The sequence below is a fragment of the Aythya ferina genome (assembly GCF_964211825.1).
Source record: "Aythya ferina genome assembly, chromosome: 11".
Lineage (NCBI taxonomy): Eukaryota > Metazoa > Chordata > Aves > Anseriformes > Anatidae > Aythya > Aythya ferina.
Window position 1 is genome coordinate 14,592,310 of NC_140307.1, and position 17,808 is coordinate 14,610,117.

At 38.4% G+C, this 17,808-nt stretch overlaps 1 long non-coding RNA gene across 4 annotated transcripts in view; it reads right to left on the reverse strand.

Annotated features, from left to right (window-relative positions):
• Window positions 1–533: 533 nt before the first annotated feature.
• Window positions 534–17,808, reverse strand: part of LOC311442434 — a 40,217-nt gene continuing 22,942 nt past the window's right edge. For 3 of the 4 annotated variants that reach the window (XR_014696643.1, XR_014696644.1, XR_014696645.1), the window contains exons 3-4: window positions 17,414–17,520; window positions 12,585–13,314 (exon numbers count right to left, since the gene is read on the reverse strand). This is a non-coding gene — a long non-coding RNA (uncharacterized lncRNA). Of the gene's footprint in view, window positions 1,369–12,584; window positions 13,315–17,413; window positions 17,521–17,808 lie in introns of those variants that run through there. The other variant, XR_014696642.1, reaches the window with a different exon arrangement.

A 17,808-nucleotide genomic window follows, 5' to 3' on the forward strand; every position in this document is an offset into this window, starting at 1 on the left:
TTTTCTTAATACCAGAGACTACAAGACTACACCCCCAGAAAAGGGAGAAAAAAAGTGTGTGTGGGAGGGGTTGCAGGGCTTGAGGAGGATCAAACTCATTCCCAGTCACTGACAGTTCCAGGATGTTTTTGGAGCAAATATAAGCAAAATGCTTAGTTGAACTTCATACTTCGTGAGCTTTAGCCTCCCTGTTGACACTTGGCCATGCTAGTGAACGTGAAAGGTAGTGATTTCTGTGACGAGGTCTCCTGCCCACTTACCAGACAGCAATCAGCTAATTTTAACAGTGTTCAGCCAATACTAGCAGGGGCCAACTGGTACAGAGGCTTTAGATCTACTTGCTCATCCTTACTGTTATTCATTTTGTTCTTTCATGCATTTAAATACTTAATCTAGGCAAAGAAAAAATCTCAAATGAAACTTAGAGAATTTTTTCTTCTGATCAATTCTGAGGTTTTTTTTTTTTTTTAAGGGAAAAAAGTCAGTGAAGAAAGATGCATTCAGCATTATTTTATAAACAATCATTCATCAGGTTGCAGAACAAATAGTATTTTATCCCCTTCACATCAGGCCTTGTATTTGTACAGCCTGAAACTTGCTGCCACAGCAAAATAACTGTGAAAGTGCTTAGTCTCAGTTCAGATGATAGTCTGTAGGCCAGGTACTACACCTCTACCCTTTCAACATCTATCTTCATGTATCCCACAATCTCTGCTTGTTCTTTCCCACCCTCAGCAACAGCAAACATGCATTTTATATCACTGAGATCTTTGAGCTGGCAACTTGACATGTTATTATTTAAACACGACAGATGAGATTCAGCAATAATAAACACAGTAAAACCAGTCCACTGCAATAACAAATATACATAAATCTGTCCTCTCCTTAGTTCCTTATCCTTTCTCTTTGTATCTCTGAAAGTCTTCAGTAATTTCTTGGCAGTTAATGTTCTTCTAGTCAAAGAACTTACTTATGTTCCCACTAGTCTTCAAGCTATTTTTTCTATGGAAAGCTGTTTGGGTAGAAGTCATGGGTCTGCATGATTTATATTTACACACTTGCTCCCCAACATGAAATAGAAAAAAATAAATTGCCTTATCATTTTCCTGGAATTAATTCTGATTTGATATTGAATGTGCTTCCCCAAACCTCAGAGGACAAACTTGCTATCACAACGTAAGACTCAAATTAGCAGATCCAAAGGGAAGGTGTGAAATGAGTTGTCAAAGTCCACCAAGAACTGCATCTTTCTCCAGAAAAAACATCTTTCTGTGAGCCAGTTAAAATTCTCTTACATACCATGATGCCAGAGTGAATGGCTTGGGAAAGCTGCACAAGAATACTGGATACAAGACTGCCCTGGGAATGCTGTACAAGAGCAGAGAGAAGAACCTCTGTTACGCCCTTTGTAAAGGTACGGTAATAGTTGAATCAGTATAACACAACATTCATTTCAGCATTCAGATGGCAGTTTCAAGCATTAACATCACTGTATGGTGTTTGGAGCTTACAGCTTCTTCTATTCTGACAGTAAAATGACCTCTTCTTTTCAAATTTCCAGATCAATTTTACTGAGCATTGTTTTGAAGTATGTCTGGGGCCTCATGGCATTCTGTGATTGTCATACTTCTCAGCTAATCGCCGGTGTTGTAACAACACTTATCAAAACAGCAGCTTGCAGGTGCCAACAATAAAAACGTCTGAAGAGGTAATCCTCTGCATGTCAACGTGTTTAACATCCATTTCAACCATCCCATGGTCTGAATGAATTGTTAATCAAGTAGAATTGAAAACTGGCATGCAAATGGCATAACTGTTACAGCTGGATTACAGGCTAGGAGCCAGCCAGAAGCTAAAGTTTCATTAGAAGCTATTTTAACATTCATTGGTCTGTGGGGACAACAAGCTTAGCACACAATTGGACTTTTGCTATAGCCCTCTGCCAGAGTGATTCTTCAAAGTTCATGGCTGAAGTTAACATTTTACCAAGAACCAACTGCAGACTCTTCTGTGCAGCCAACAGCAGGTTTAACCAGAGACGGAATTCTCCAGTGGCATTTTTGCAAGAGTTTAACATTATTGATTACAATTTCATTTCAGCTGTTTATGAGAAAGAATGACAATTTCTAACAGAGGCTGCAAAACTTTATATTTTTCTTCTGACACCGACATATCAGACACAATTCCTTATGAAGCTGAAGCCTGCTCACAGCTTTTCTTCTTTAACATTGCAGCTCTACAGCAATGGGCTTCAAAAACACACAACTGCCAAGAGTTAGGGAGATTTAGACGTTCTGGACTCATTCATCCAGGCTACGGAGATGAGTAGGATTGCACATTCTGCCTTATTTCATCACTGACTGAATAAGGTTCTGCATGCCAACAGCGATTCATTTTAGAGACCTTGTTGAAAACTGACAACTGCTACAAGCCCAGGGTGTGTAAAATAGGCAGTTTGGGGATTCCTGGCTAGTTGCCAATTCAGCTTTTAGATTTTGTTACTGCCCCTGATAGTCTGAATGGTTTTCAAGACAAGATTTGGCCAGTTTGCTGTCTGCTTCATCAATAAAACATCTGGTAACATGCAGCAGATCTGTAACAAGTGCACGCTGACACTAAATAAACACTAGGAAAAAAAAGGGTATATTTTTCACATTCTACTAATATATTTGACTTTGAGTGTATAACATGTAAGTTGTACTTAAACATATGTTGGTTTGCTGAAATAAATCCTGTGTCAAAAGTTGGGATTTATGCTAAGCAGCTAAACTTTATTTGCATTAGACAAGCAATCTGCCATGCTTTTGTCAAGGCTGTTGCACAAAACATAATTGTTTTGCATGTTATTTTCCCTGTGAAAGCAAGGCACGAATTTCATTGTGTTGTTCTTCACAAGCCTGCAAATCAGAACAGTAGATCATATACATCACACATGAGACCTTCACTTTCACACTAAGTACTTTCCATAGTACTTAGCTGTGAAGAAAGATATAGGTGTCTGTATACTCCAGGGTATAAAATGTAATTCCTGTACTTAAGGCAATGGTATCTTTTAAATTTACTGTTATTATTATTATTATTTTTCCCTTCCCACAGCATCTCTTATTACCAGGTTCATTTTACAAATCCTTTGGGCATGTACGTATCACATAATGAGCACCCTTTAAAAATCCCCAAGCAAGTGTTAAGCAAGTTAGTATCAGAACTGAAAGAAGTTTAGCTGCTTGAACACAGAAAGGTACAGAGCTAATTAGCACTCACAGCACTGCAGCACCCGAACTTTGCTTAGTATCTCTGCATGATACTATGCTGCCCAATGTAAAATCAGCAGCTAGCTTGGAGCCAAACTTGGCATCTCTAATATGGATCTCTTCTCTGCAGAGTAGACCTGGCCTTTGCTCCGGTTAAGCAGGCTATCTGCAAGACCTCCTCCATTCTGCAAAATACAATCTCAGCATGGATATATAGCAAAAACAGCTAGTCCTGGCTGCTGAGTGCTCTAAAGACAAGAAAGATAATGCATTCCTGTACCATATGTTAAAAACAGAAATAATAAAATATAATTTGGTCAGAAATGTTATGTATAGCATATTTCATTGTAATGAAAACTGTATTTTAAATTAAAAACAATGGGATCTTTCTGCCACCAATCGTGGGGAATTAATTCTCAATATTGGTGTAGGAGCTTGGTGTTGAGAATAAGCTCCTTGTATTTCTTTTAATCCTTTTTGAACTTTGGAAAACCTTACATTTCTCTCCTTCCTCTATGCAGTTTATTTTGTTTAACAACTGGTTTTCAAAGCGTGAAGACCTTAAGCTCTTGAGTATTCTAACAAAATGGTTGGGTGGGGGAATGCATTTTTTTCCTAAACAAGTAATTTATTCATAAAAGAAAACACCGACTTCCACCAGAGCTTTGAATCTCATGCTTAAATTTAAACAAATACTGTACACTAAAGAGAAATTTAACTGTCTTCATAGACTGGATTCCAGAAATAATGATTAATGTCATAATTATTTCAAGGAGTCTATGCAGCACATCTAGCATCAATACGAAGGGAAGAGGGGCTTACTGGAGAACATTTTTCTAACAAATTAAAAACATCAACATGAAGCATTATTAAAATCACTGGAACTAAAAGACACAGGGAATCGCACCAATTCCTTTAACAGTATTGTCTTCAAGATATTACAGCTGGTGATGATGAAAGTTCTAAGGACCCAATTTAGCCAAGTATTTCAGAGCTTGCTTAACTTTAAGCACATGCTTTAATACAAACTCACTAACTAGAATTAGCACCCAACCAGAATTATCAGCCTTAAAGCAAAAGGAAATGCTTGCCACGGAGGCCATGCAGTATAAATATGGAGGCCAGCAGTATAAATAAGTTCAAAAAACCGTTACAAAATTACATGAATACATAGACTATTAACCTACTGAAGACTGTTAAATTTGATTGGTTAGATGCAAACATGGTTCATGAAGTTCCTAACCTGTTGCTGGATGGAGGCAGAGACCAGACAGTGCACTTGGGAAAGGAACATCTCAAAGTGCTGCTTTTTAAAAAAATATATATTATTTTTATTCTCTGTTAAGAATTTGCTAGTAAGTATCCTCTGATTCTCATGTTTCTTTTACCCAGTACCCATATTGATTTCTTGTCCTGCCACAACACCCCTTTATCTGAGAAGCTACAGAAGACGACAAACCTGGAATGCATGACTGTACTGGGTCTGGCTGGAATGTTAACTTTCCCGGCAGCAGCCCATTCAGTGCCGTACTCTGTACTTGTAGCTGGAACAGCAGTGTTATCACACCAGTGTTGTGTCTACTGCTGAGCAGCAGTGGCACAGCATTGGGCCTTTCTCTAACCCTCCTAGGGGGTGGGCAAAAAAGTGAGGAGAGAAACATCACTAGGGCAGCTGACCTAAACCAATCAAAGGGATATTCCATACCATGTGGTGTCACACTCAGCAATAAAAGGTGGAAACAGGAAGAAGAGGGGGGGGGTGGGCTCTCGTTGAGAAGACGTCGGTCCTCCTCTCGAACACCGGCTGCGTGCGTTGAGGCCTTGCTTCAAGGACGTGGTCAATCATCGCTCATTTGTGGGAAGTAGAGAGTAATTTCTTTCCTCTGCACTTCCATATAGCTTTCATTTATTTTGTTTGTTTGTTTTCCTCCCTTTTTCCCCTTTCCCTTTTATTTTCCCCTTAGTTAAATTGTTTAGTTCATGGTAGTCTTTATTTAATTATTATAATTATTTCCCTTTAATTAAATTATCCTTATCTCAACCCGTGAGTTGTTCTTTGCTTTACTTCTCCCCCTCCTTATCTAAAGGAGGGGGAGTGAGAGAGCGGTTGTGGGGTTTAGCTGCCCAGCACGGTAAAACCACCACAATGACTTTCCTGCAAAAGAATAAATTCAGCAGATAAATGGGCAAGAACCAATAAAACCTACAAAATCAGTCCAACTGCTTTAAAAATACAAAACAAGATGAGAAAAGTACTAGAAATATGATTTTCACAAGCATGCATACAAGTAAAAAAAAGAATTTAGAAAGGTCTTTAGAATCTGATGTGTTGTTGAGGGTGAGGTTGTATGGTATTCTCAAGCACATTTTGTAGCTCCCTGTCATTGAAAGAGGCAGGTCTGACCCAGGCAGTAGGATAGTATTCCTTTCTTAGAATCAGATTTAATGCCTGTATAACCTTTGGTGAGCTGGCTCACTAAATCTGCACAAAATAACCCAATAACTTAAAACAAATCTGTAGTTTTTTGTTGTTGTTTTTTGCTCTTTTCCAGTTCAGTGATCTGAATCAGCTCACAAAGTGGTCAGATAAGGCGCTGATCTGGCACAAGGGAACAAATGGCCAACAGTGGAGCCACCCCTTTTGGCTGCACTGAGTTGTATCAGCTAAGGCATCTCATGGAGCTTTGCCCTAAGTAGTCTGGAGAACTGCCTCTGCAATCTGATGGGTCAATGATTTTCAGTTAGAATAGATGCAGAATTATTCCAGGTAAGGAGTCATGCCTGTAAAGTTCATTTTAGCCTATGGTACTTGATTTTCTTCATTACCTTACAACAGATGTTTATCTTCAACTCCTGGAGACCCACATAATACAGAACGGGATCTTCTGCAGAAGAGACGGGCACAGACAGCATGTCCAAACATATGGCGAGAATCTGACTGGTGTATAGTGTTATAAACATGCAGACATGGGAAATTACAGATATTAGGAGCACCAAAGATTAATGTACCTCCTTGCATTCCCCCCAGATTGCTTATAAACAGGAACAAATTTGCTGCTGTTTTACTGATGAAACCCTTATCCCTTCTCATGCATTTATATAAACTATTTTGTCAGTGAAAAACTACCTTGCCATTCTCATAACCCCAACCTGAAGCTCATGTTCTGGACAGGAAGCCTTAACAACAGCTGAATTCTTGTGGCAGCACATAGGCACTCCTTTGCACAGATCTGCCCAGAGGGTAAAATTTAAGAGCTTGACATTTGTCCCTCACCTTTCACCTCTGCTCCCCGGTTTCTCTAGGTTTGTCTACTTCCTCCCTCCCCACCTGGGGAGGGGTGGGGGTGGGGGGGGGGGGAGGAGGGCACAGATGGAGCAACAGGGGGCAACTACCAACATGTATACATGTATTATGTTAAATATCAAGGATTCCTCACTAACTGCTGTTTAACTCAATTGTTTCTGCCTTTGAAGCTTTACATCTTGCTCCAGAGTGTCAGACCTTGCCTGTGGCACCTGTAGCTGAAGTCAGTGTGGGGCTTGTGGTATATCACAGACCTGAGAAATGCAGCGCTGCTGCCTGGAGGTTCTATATATTAGTATAGCATTTACAGGTTTTATTAAAACATCTCAATTTGTCTAAATCTTTGCAACGCTAAACAAATACTATATGTAACTTGAAATTTCTTCTATCTTCCCTGCTGTAGAACACATAACACATGGGATTTCTAACACGTGCAAATTGTATTTACTAACAGAGCATGTGTGCTGAGGCAGAAGGGCAGCTCAACATCATTCAGCCAACAAAGCAGTTATGTTTCCTGAGCAAACTCATGAGGACTTTAAAATGGCCTTCTAAAGCATAATTCAAACATCATTTTAACTGGTTGTTAAATATCTGTAGAAAAAAATAATTAATTCTATTGCTCTGATCAGCAAGACAGACTTAGACTACCAAGGCATTAGACTACCAGGCCAGACTCTGACCAGCTTTGCCAAAGGCTGACCCACGGAGTCTCAGGCAAAGCAATCCTATTCACGCTTGGTCTCAATAAAACACGTACTACGGTACTGCTCTTTCTCATGATTCAAATACGAGCACCCACCTCTCAGCGCATTCATTTTCTTAGATCTTAGGGCAACAGGACGTCATATTGCATCACACATACCATAGTAGCAGACCTAATACTGGTTCACAGGTAATGTACAAAACAAAACTCAGATTGAGAACAGTGGATTCTTTGTTAACCTCACAGCACATTTGTCTGAACTTAGAAAAATCTCAGGGTTTATGTTATTTGGTACTGGAATTCAGCATCACATCTACACGGCTTATTTTTAAAGCAAAACTAGACACTTTAGATAGAAAGAAAAATGAACAAGTCACTCACTGAGTGATTTTCTCTGCCAGCACATCTTGCAGCTCACAAAATTCAGGGAATACTCCATTGGGGCCACAGCTGCTGCATTTTCTACAGATCCTTTTCTTAAGCCTCAATGTTTTCCTTAATTTTGAACTAAGAAAATTTCCTAACTTTTTCTTAATTTCTCACTAAATTAAAAACATATTTTCTTAATGTTCTAATTTTTAATATTCTAAACATTCTCTCTCTCTCTTCCCGAGTTCCCTGATCACCGTTTAATTGTTGACGTCATGAGGTAATAACCATGTAGAAGCTAAGTATTTCTTTCCCAGACCAGCAGAAATTTGGCAGTAGAAACGTGACTGAAAGAGCACTGGGACTAGAGAAACTTCTGCGACTACTGTCTTCACAACAGGCCATTTATTCCAGAAATAGCTGAAAATCTATCTGTTGGAAGAGAGTTACAATGACTGCAGGGAAAAAATGGCTTTCAGTATGTCATGGAGCGCTTAATTTATATTACATGTGGGTATAGAAAGCACTCACTGTGGACAGAATACATAACTAAGATGAAATTTTCCAGAAGTTCTCAGAGAAAACCTTAACTGCTATCAAAAGTCAACAGGCATCATCAGTTACAGGCTTTTGTGAGTGCCTAATTGAATGAAAGAGAAAAATGAAGAAGAATAAGCATATAGCTATGCTTTTATCTGTCCCTGTCACAGGCTTTGATAAAGTGGAAAAACATAGCATATAATAGGCTTGTCGAAGAGAGGCCCTATAGGGGCAACATAGGAGGAAGAGTCCTGTGGCCCCTGTCAGTTCCCTAAATATTCACTTGGAAACCAAAACTATGTCAGGAATCCCTATCTTTCAAAAAAAAAAAAACAAAAAAAAAAAACCACAACCACGAGTTTTTTCCTACTTAAAAATGGCCAACATGATTAAATTCAAATTCAAGGAAAAAAATTCCTGGACTGCATCTTTTAATGCCAAGTTTCTGCCTGGAACAAATTTTTGTGGTTGCATATTAATCCCCTAAAAACAGCATAGAAACGTTGACAGCTGTTGTAAAAGTTATTCATGTTGGTCCTTTACTTCCACAAAGTTGTTAAGATCTTGTATTTAATTATCTACGCCAAATTATCATGCCAACGTTTAAAAAGAAATCAATCCCCACTACATTCATTTTCAAAAATAGGAGCTAGTGTCTATTTGTAACACCAACATGGGTTACCATTGCCCAGGGAACTCATAAGCTCTTCATCAGTACAATGCAAAAACCAACCAACCAAAACAACAAAACAGGACTTGCTGAAGCCCTTGTGGATTCAGAGACACTGGTGACACAGAGACATCTTATTCCACTGGGAGCCGGCTGCTGGGAAAAGGGGCCTCACTGCTCTATTTCTGCCTTTGAAAATCTGCTCGTGACCTAATTCAGCATCCTGCATTTACAGATAGTGACTACATCTCCTATAGAAGCTTGCTGTGTATGAATTAGCCAAGAATACTGCTGAAAACATTTCAGCAGAATAAAGGACCTACATAAAGGCACTACAAACTTTTAATTAAAAACAGACTAACAACACAAACAAAAAAGCAAAACAACAGAAGTTAATTTTAGCCTATAGCTGGTAGGAAAAGATGACATTTGATTATTATCATGGAATTTTCCAAGCTTGCTGATAATTCCCTTGGAAACAGCTGTATCAGAGTTCTTTTTAGATGAGGTTTTGTTGTACATCACTAGAACTGCTTTAACATACAGCAACTTACCTACTATTTGGTTTGTTGTTATTGTTGATGGTTGTTGGTTTTTTTTGTTTGTTTGTTTGTTTTACCAACACGAGTTGGTAAAACAAGGTATTTCTTTACTTACGTATTGTATGTGCCATAAGATTAGAAACAGAATAATGAGAACACAGCATTAATTAAAGCCACCATGTAAGCAAGTTTAATAAAACCATGACAAGGGCCAAGAGTCTTTTCCTTTTAATTATTAGCTTCTTTCAAAGCAGACCCATAGGAGGAGGAGATGCAGAGAGAAATTACAGCCTTGTCCATTACTCATGGGGGTAGGAATTTCCAGATTTCTGGCTAAACTGATAAGAGGAAGCAGGACCAGGACCAGGCAAGGATACACTGAAGGCAGATTTTGAGTGGAAACTGGCTGAAATTTCAATGGACAGTTTGACCAAATTATATTAAATTATTTCCAGCAGGACCCCAAAAACAACACCCTGATTTTTATGAACATAAGCAATAGATGATGCAATGAGGATTAGAGATGCAACTGCTTAGATCTTATAATTCCTAACTGTATAGTGCCATAGAATGTATGCTATTTGAATTTTTGTTAGCAGACAGCAGTTAGGATTTTTTTTTTAGAAGACAGACAGACAGACAGAAAGACAGACAGAAAAAGAAAATTAAGAACCCCTCTCCTGGTGGAGTTGTAACTGAAACTTTTGGCAGTTTACTGCAAGATTAACATCGGAAAGTTTTGCAGGGATATATTTATTTCTACCAAAATACTTATTTTTAAATGTTTGAGTGAAACTGTTGTCTTCTTGTTTTGGATTGCTATTTTAAGACTATCAATATTTTACAGTATCATGTAAAAACCTCACTGTTTTTTGTTTTTTTTTTTTTCTCAATTTGCAGAAACTTTCAGAATCTGTATTCTTGGATCCAATTTGTCGTTTTGTTTGTTTTTTCCTCCATCCGAACAAGAAATTCTGGAATGGAGTTCCTGTTGACAAACAAACTGACGATGATGACACTGTATTTCAGTTTGATTGTGAAGGAAGATATCATATTAAACCACAGTTTTTAAAAATTGTATTCAAAAATGAGGAAGCATGTCAAAAGAATATTGGTTCTAATTAATTTATTGTAAAATTATTGTGATTCATAATCCTAAATTTGAAATGTATGATTAAAAGCTCTTAGATTCAGCTACTTCAGCAGTGATTATATTCATAAAAATCATCAGAAATTGAGAGGGATTTACCAGTTACATCCTCTCTCCTCTAATTTTAACTGTGTAGAAATGAGTAAAATGGGCACATTAACATCCAGCAAATTCTTTACTTTTTAGAGTGAAGTAATGTACCTTGCAAAGAATGTTCTGAATTTCAGTTATTCATAACTAAGTATAACTGCTCATGAGCAAGAGGTGAGCTAATTGCAGGCAGCTCTGTTAAGTCTCTATTCATTCAGCTGATAAGGTCAAAAACATTAACACTCAAGTGGAAAAAAAATAATTATAAAATTAAAATGCTATTCTAAAGTGAAAGGACTACCTTTGCCTGTGTTACTGGATTCAGTTCTAGGCAGCAAGTAGGCAAAAGCAAAGTTGAGGAGGGAGACTAGTGAGGGAACTGGCTGAAGGAAAGACTTCTCTTTGAAAAAAAGCATGGATGAAAGGAACAGAAATGCTTATTTTAGAAAGGAGATTAACAGCAATTAGACTCTACAAAAACAATAAATGCTGCAGGAAAAAGACATGAACTTCTTTTTGGCTACTCCCATGTTAAAAGAAAAATGAGACATTCCATAGGGAGTTGGTGGACAGAATTCCTAGAATGGATGAACAGAAATCTTTGATGAAATATGTTTAATCCATGAAAGTATTGCTGCAGGTATAATTAAGGCTAAGACTTCAGCAGATACAAATTAGGACTGAATGGCTATGAGATCATCAGGCATCCAAAACACCAAGGGAATTTTGCACAGCACATTTGCAGCCTTCTACATTGCCCCTTTCCCTCCTTCCAAGAAACAAATGCAAAACAAAGACTAAAACAGAATATAAAGCTCCATGGTTCAGGGAGGAAGTCAGCAATTAAAAAGAAATCTAAACCATAGGCAGGTTATGTCAGAATTGTACTTTACAGATTTTCGGCATTCTTTTCAAAACATCTGGCTCAGACTATGAGAGAGAGACTTCTGGACTACATAAGTCATTGTTCTGAGCTCGCATGTCAGGTTTAGATTTTGCCTTTATATTGTGGGTATTTTGCTTTTCTGTCTCCCTATCTGTTAGAGACACAGTCAAAGCTTCCTGTGTTTATGGAATGTCTGCAAAAACCACTAGCTTTTTGGTGGCGAGAACTGACCACAAGTGCTGAATGTACAGAGATTGTCTCAAAAGTAATCTGATGATTAAAAACAGGCTTTGGAAACTGGAATACCCCTCTCTTTCTTCCCCAAAATCGGAGTACTGATTTAAACGCATGCACTTTTAAAAAGGAAGATGAAGGATATCTTTTCTTCAGTTAAGGAAAAAATAAATGAACTTTTTTTTTTTTTTTTTTTTTCCTAGTAGCAAGAACTCGGGATTGCGTCAGTTTTGAACTTTGCAAGTTTTTTCATTTGTGCTTGCATCTCAGTTGGGCATCCTCTCCCACTGTGCATACACATGCAAGTGATCTCTAGTATTTTTTTGTGGAGGAGGGGGAATTACAAACAAGAATAAACAAACAAGAACACCCCACCACTCTGTGCAAAATGCTCGCTAACTCCTTCATTAGTCTGTTGAAAAAACTACCAAAGCAATGGCTTTGGTCTCCCCCTCTCAACAGGTGAGAGTTCACTGAGTGAAGTGGCATAGCTTTTGCTGGAACCACAGTCCAATGCCCTAAAGCAATACTGATGAAGCACCAGGGCTGCAAATATTCCCACCCAATGGATATACTCTTCAAACCACAGTGAGCTGGTATACACTACAGCACCGCCTTGCTACGTTACTATTAGCCTTACTGCAGAACTGAGGAGCTGAAGTGCAGAAAGGTGAAAACACCTACCTACCGTAGGAATGCTCCTGAGATAATGGGCTTATACTCTGGTCTCCCAAATATGAAAACAGTGATACAATTGCTCGAACATCTCTTCCTAGAGGCACGATTTATTCCCTACCTTGCTTTCCTGACTTCTTTATTTAGATGAAGACACCAGCCAGATATAGAAAAAAGAATCATGTTAAAATGGAAAATAAACATTTTTGATGTAGCGAAGAAAAAAAACAAACTTGTCTTTGCAAGGACTTGAGAGTATAAAGCTCAAGCAGGAGGAACAAAAAAACACACACACACCAAACCAAAACAAAGAAACAAAAACCAATAAAACTGCTGTATGATGAATTCTGATGAGACCCTAGGTCAAGTAACTTTCTTTTCTCATGACAACTGATCATGTGACAATCACTGTATTTTTTTCTCACTGCAGTGAAGACGTGTCTTGGGCTCTATTAAGAGCTGTGCAGAACAGCCCTACAGACTAAATTTCCAGGAACAAAGTTTCCCTCTCTCCTCACCCCTCCAACCCTATTCCTCCAAGACTGTTGGTCATCTGAAACAGTGTAAGAGTGGACGAGTGGGCACTTGTCATTTGGTAACTCATAGACTGCACAGGGTAACTGTGGCTATGAAGAACATGTTCAGTTGAAACTGTAGATGAATTTTAGGTAGGAAGAATACAGTTACTCACACTGTACTTCATTCAGAAGACAGGAGTTATCAGCACTTGCAAAAAAGAGCAGGTAGCTTAGACTTCTGCTTATCACATCCAGTATCTCTTGTAGTATCTTAGCGCCCCCAGTAATGGCACATCAAGGAAGGAAGACATGGGAATTTCAGCTTCATATTTGCTGTCAAGCTGACATTTTCCAACCGCTGCTAGTACTGCCTTTGTTTCTGTAAAAAACAAACAAACAAACAAAAGAAAAAAAAACATTAAAAGTGGAGAATAAGCAACAAAGCACACAAAATCAGCAGCAACATTAAAAACTATAGAGCCATAGCAGTATAGATCAACTGCTTGTAAGTGGAAGAAGGCATTATTAGCACGTAGATCTATCCCTGATGGGAATTTGTGCAGGGCTCTCCTGCTAGGATGGTCCAATATTCCCTTTAACAGTCTTGCAAAAAAGGTTTCAGAAATGAAAAGTATCATTTGTTAGGAGCTAAGGTGAAAGCAACCTTGATTGCTGGTGTGGAGGGGGTGTGGGGAGAGGGTTGATTAATCCTTCTGTTCTTTAAGTACTGCCTTTTAAAAACCCAGTTTTACTAAATTCCAGCACTGCTTGCTCCCTTAGCAGACTGCTTGTGGTGTTATTCACTCAACCAAGTGTATTTTGGAGCAGCCAGTTTCCTTTAAGATGTGCATTTATAAGAAGTTGATGTTACTCCCTGCCTTTTGCATTCAGACTCCTCTTTGAGCTATCCTCAAGTGCCTTGGCCAACTTAATTAGTCCAGTCAGGCCAGGCTCATTTCTCTGGCACCGGAATTTGACAGCTCTGGTCAGCAGACAGTTTTTTATGTTTTAATTTTGAAATAATAAGGAAGGAAAAAAGTAGGACTGCTAGCCTGCGGAGGTGGTGCCATCCATCCATTTGAGATGCAAGTACAAAGAATAATATGATCCCATACTTCACAACTTTCACTCCTGCAAGATTCAAAATAATGTGACAACTGTTGTTAGTTTGTTTTTTTGCAATAACAAACTGCAAAGTAGAAGTTTAGTCAGAGATGTGAAGAAAGGCAACAGTTAAAGAACACTGTTCCTTGACTAAGGCATGATAGTGGATGCAATGAATTGTTTTTGTTTGTTTGTTTTAAGGCATAAGCCCAATACAGTAATTCTTCAACTGCTTTAGCTACCAATTTATTATATGAATTATATTTCCCATTGGTAATTATGCAAAGAGAAGAGAGAGAATACTCCCTAGAAAACAAACAAACAAATGCCAGATACTCTGCAATGGCCAAACTATTCTACACGGAGTATGTTCAGATTCTGTGGAGATGGGCAGCAGCATAGGCCTCTAATAAGTTGTTGGGTTTTTAAACACCTTTTCAACTTTGTTCTTAGAAATGCATTTTTTTGAACACAAGTATTCTTTCAAATGCATTACTGTGCATACAGTACATTCTGGAACACATATGGAAAGAATAACAGAGTTAGATATTTAAACTGATAGACCTTCACTATGGGAAGATGGATGATACAGTTTGAGATAATTTTTCTGGAACAGTCATTAAGGATAAGAAAGAGAAGCTGATGAAAGAAGCATTAACAAAGGATTAGGAAACCAGTAAGAGGGTATATTTGAGGTGACAGATTTTTTGAGAGACTTTAATTAGATTACTCCCAAAGAAAAAAGGTAATCAAAATTATGCATAATTAGATTATCTTACGGTAAATTCCCATTGAAAGAAATCCATTCTATAATACAATTATCAATGGAAAGACAAGAATGATCCTCCTGCCTGAAAATTAGAAGGTCTCCAATGAATTTGTCTTCCAAACACACAAATGTTTCCTTTTAGCTGTTCTGAGAGTGAGGCTATGTTTTCAAGCAATACAATTAATTTCTGGAAATATCAATGGGATTTTGTGCCAAACATCTTTTAGTAACTGATGGCTTGAACAGTACAATATGTAAGATTATGACGCCACAATATAGTGAAAAACTAATGAGAGCATTTCATCAAATATTCAAGGGCAAAATTCTCTTTTGGGATCCAGAATTTTTTCTGCTCCACTGTTGTCCTTAAACACAGAAGTTAGCCTGCAGAATTAATTCAAAAGATTTCTCATTACTCTTAGAGCGTGTAAGTCTACTGCAGAGCAAATGCGAGCAAAATTCTTTGCTTTGACACTGACTGCAGTACTACAGACCCCTGGGAGACATAACAGGTAAGTCAAGCACAAGTTAGAAAACAGACGGAATGTAACAACGGAAGATTTTGCTAGTCGTCTGAAAGCACCTGGAGACCGTCAGGCTCAGAAGTCTCTGTACAAACTAACTGGGTATTCCATCTAAAGCAGAAGCTATAGAAATGTGCATATTTAAAATCCTTTTAGAATTGTTAAATGGTTTTACCCTTGGTGTCTTTTGGATATGGACTGTGTGAAATGGTGTTTTACCAAAACATAATCCAGTTCAGATCTTGGAAGCAAGAAACTTGCATTGTCCTGCAATCACCAGCTTATAAACTGTGTTTCTCACTACAGCTAACACACTGGGAGGAGCACAGGCTTCCTGGGGCTATATTGCATCACACTGTGGGCGTGTGTCCTTTGCATTGGACAGGCTGAATTTAGCAAGAGAGAACAGAGTTTTGCACCCATCTGACAATACACAGTGAACAATGCCAGAGTCTAGGCTCAGAGCTGTGCCCCAGGAGAATCTTCTGTTTTCCTTGCATTGATTTTCCTCATGCCAAAACCACACTTTGGTATCACGTTTTAACTCCAGTAGGTTGAATGAAGTGACTTTTAAGCACGTGCTTGTGGTAAGCAGTTAGTTAAGGCAGGTTTTGGAACTGATAGTGATTTATATGGCAAGTAATGTTCCTCTAAATACTGTGATCCAGAGGGACATAAATGAAATTTCATGTGGGCAAAAAGAACGGTGAGCAAGACTTGGGAGAAAACACTTAAAATTTTTTTGCAAAAATTTTTTGCAATTTATAGAAGAAATCGCCTGAAAAATATGGCTAATATGGCAATTCTCTATGAATGAGACATCTTAAATAAGTATGTTGTAAAACAGCATCTCCCGCAGAAACATAAAAAAAAGATATATCTTGCCAGAGGCTCCTTCTGGCTTAAAACTCTCTAGCAATCCCAGCACTTGATGCAGCGATCCTATGAATTTCCCACAGCAGGCAGTGGGAATGACAAACATTCTTTTCAAGGCTATCCCCAGTAGTGGACCCCTTGCACAGACTGCTAAAAACAATCTCTTAATCCCCTCCACTCAGCGCTGACCTAAAGGAGCAGAGGATCAAAACACAACCCCTAGAATGACCTCAGCTTGCTCTGTAACACCTCAGCAAGGGTCAGAGGTGTCAATAAGCTCCCTGTGGGCCCTTTGTTCTGCTCTAAGGAATGTGCTCTGTATCAGACAAACAGGAAAACTCCTTTAGAAGTATGTAACATATACACAGGGACTATTGGCCACCTTCCTTATGAAATCTATATGCAAAGCAGAAAGCAAAAATTACATGTATCCCACCAGCTTATCCAGGCCACATTTTTCAATGTTTATCGTCTATTTTTCATTTCCAAATAATTTCTCCATTTCTCAAAACCTAACAGAGGACACTAATGGCACAACAATTAACAGTAATTACACGAATCCTGAACTGAAAAATAAAAACATCTCAAGCAGTCCACAGCTGCTGTCAACTTGTTAAATGCACTGTTTTCCATTTTTAAGCCTTAAGGCCAGGAAGAAAACTGCACACTGAAGACCACAATCCAGATTCTCTCCTATTCCTACACATACAGGGTCAGAAGAGAGGGATAGAATTTAGACAGATCTGTAAATCTAATCTAAACGGCTCTGACAGAAGCTTCTGTTCAAATTTGTCTCAAAGCTACAAAAGGTTAGTTTGTTCACTCTTAGGAAAACTATGAATTAGCCGCTTGTTATCCTATTAATTGCATCTCTCTAAATTCAGTGACAGCAATACAGAAACATCAATGTGGTGGCAAATGATGCTGTACTTACCCCCTTTGACATACTGAAGTCAACTTAGAAGCTATTCATGGCTTTGAGGATAATCACTTATCTTTTGGCATATTTACTCTGTTACTCTGTTGGGATTCCTTAGCTGTCCGCTTACCTAAACAGGAAATCTTTCTCTGACGAGATAAACTAGAAAGCCTGGATCTTTTGGACCAGTAATCAAGATTTTCATCAGTATCAGTTTATAACATTTGCTGCCTGTAACAAAACTCGGCTAAATGAGTAAATACTATATTGAAAAGATACCTCATACCTTCATGTTGAGGACTCCTCAGCATTCAGACTCCATTCCAAAATAGAATTCATAGGTTGCTAGAGGGACTCAGGGATCACAGCATCACAGAGATGTGTAAGTTAATTCTGAAAAAATAAAAGGAACAGAAATCACAACACTACATCTTGGGAGCATATCACTTTTCTATTGCTTAGCATGTTAGCAAAGAGGCGCACTTTTTACAACAGTCTTTTCACCAGTACTCCCCAGACCAATGGGTCTGGAGGCAGCAGAAAATAAAGTAAGCCAAACACAAAACAGAACATGCATTTGCAGCCTCCTGTGCACTTCCTTGCAGGAGACACTAAGTAAAATGGAAAATACTACAAATTACAGAAGAACGGTTTGCATTTATTCTCATATTTGTCATGGTG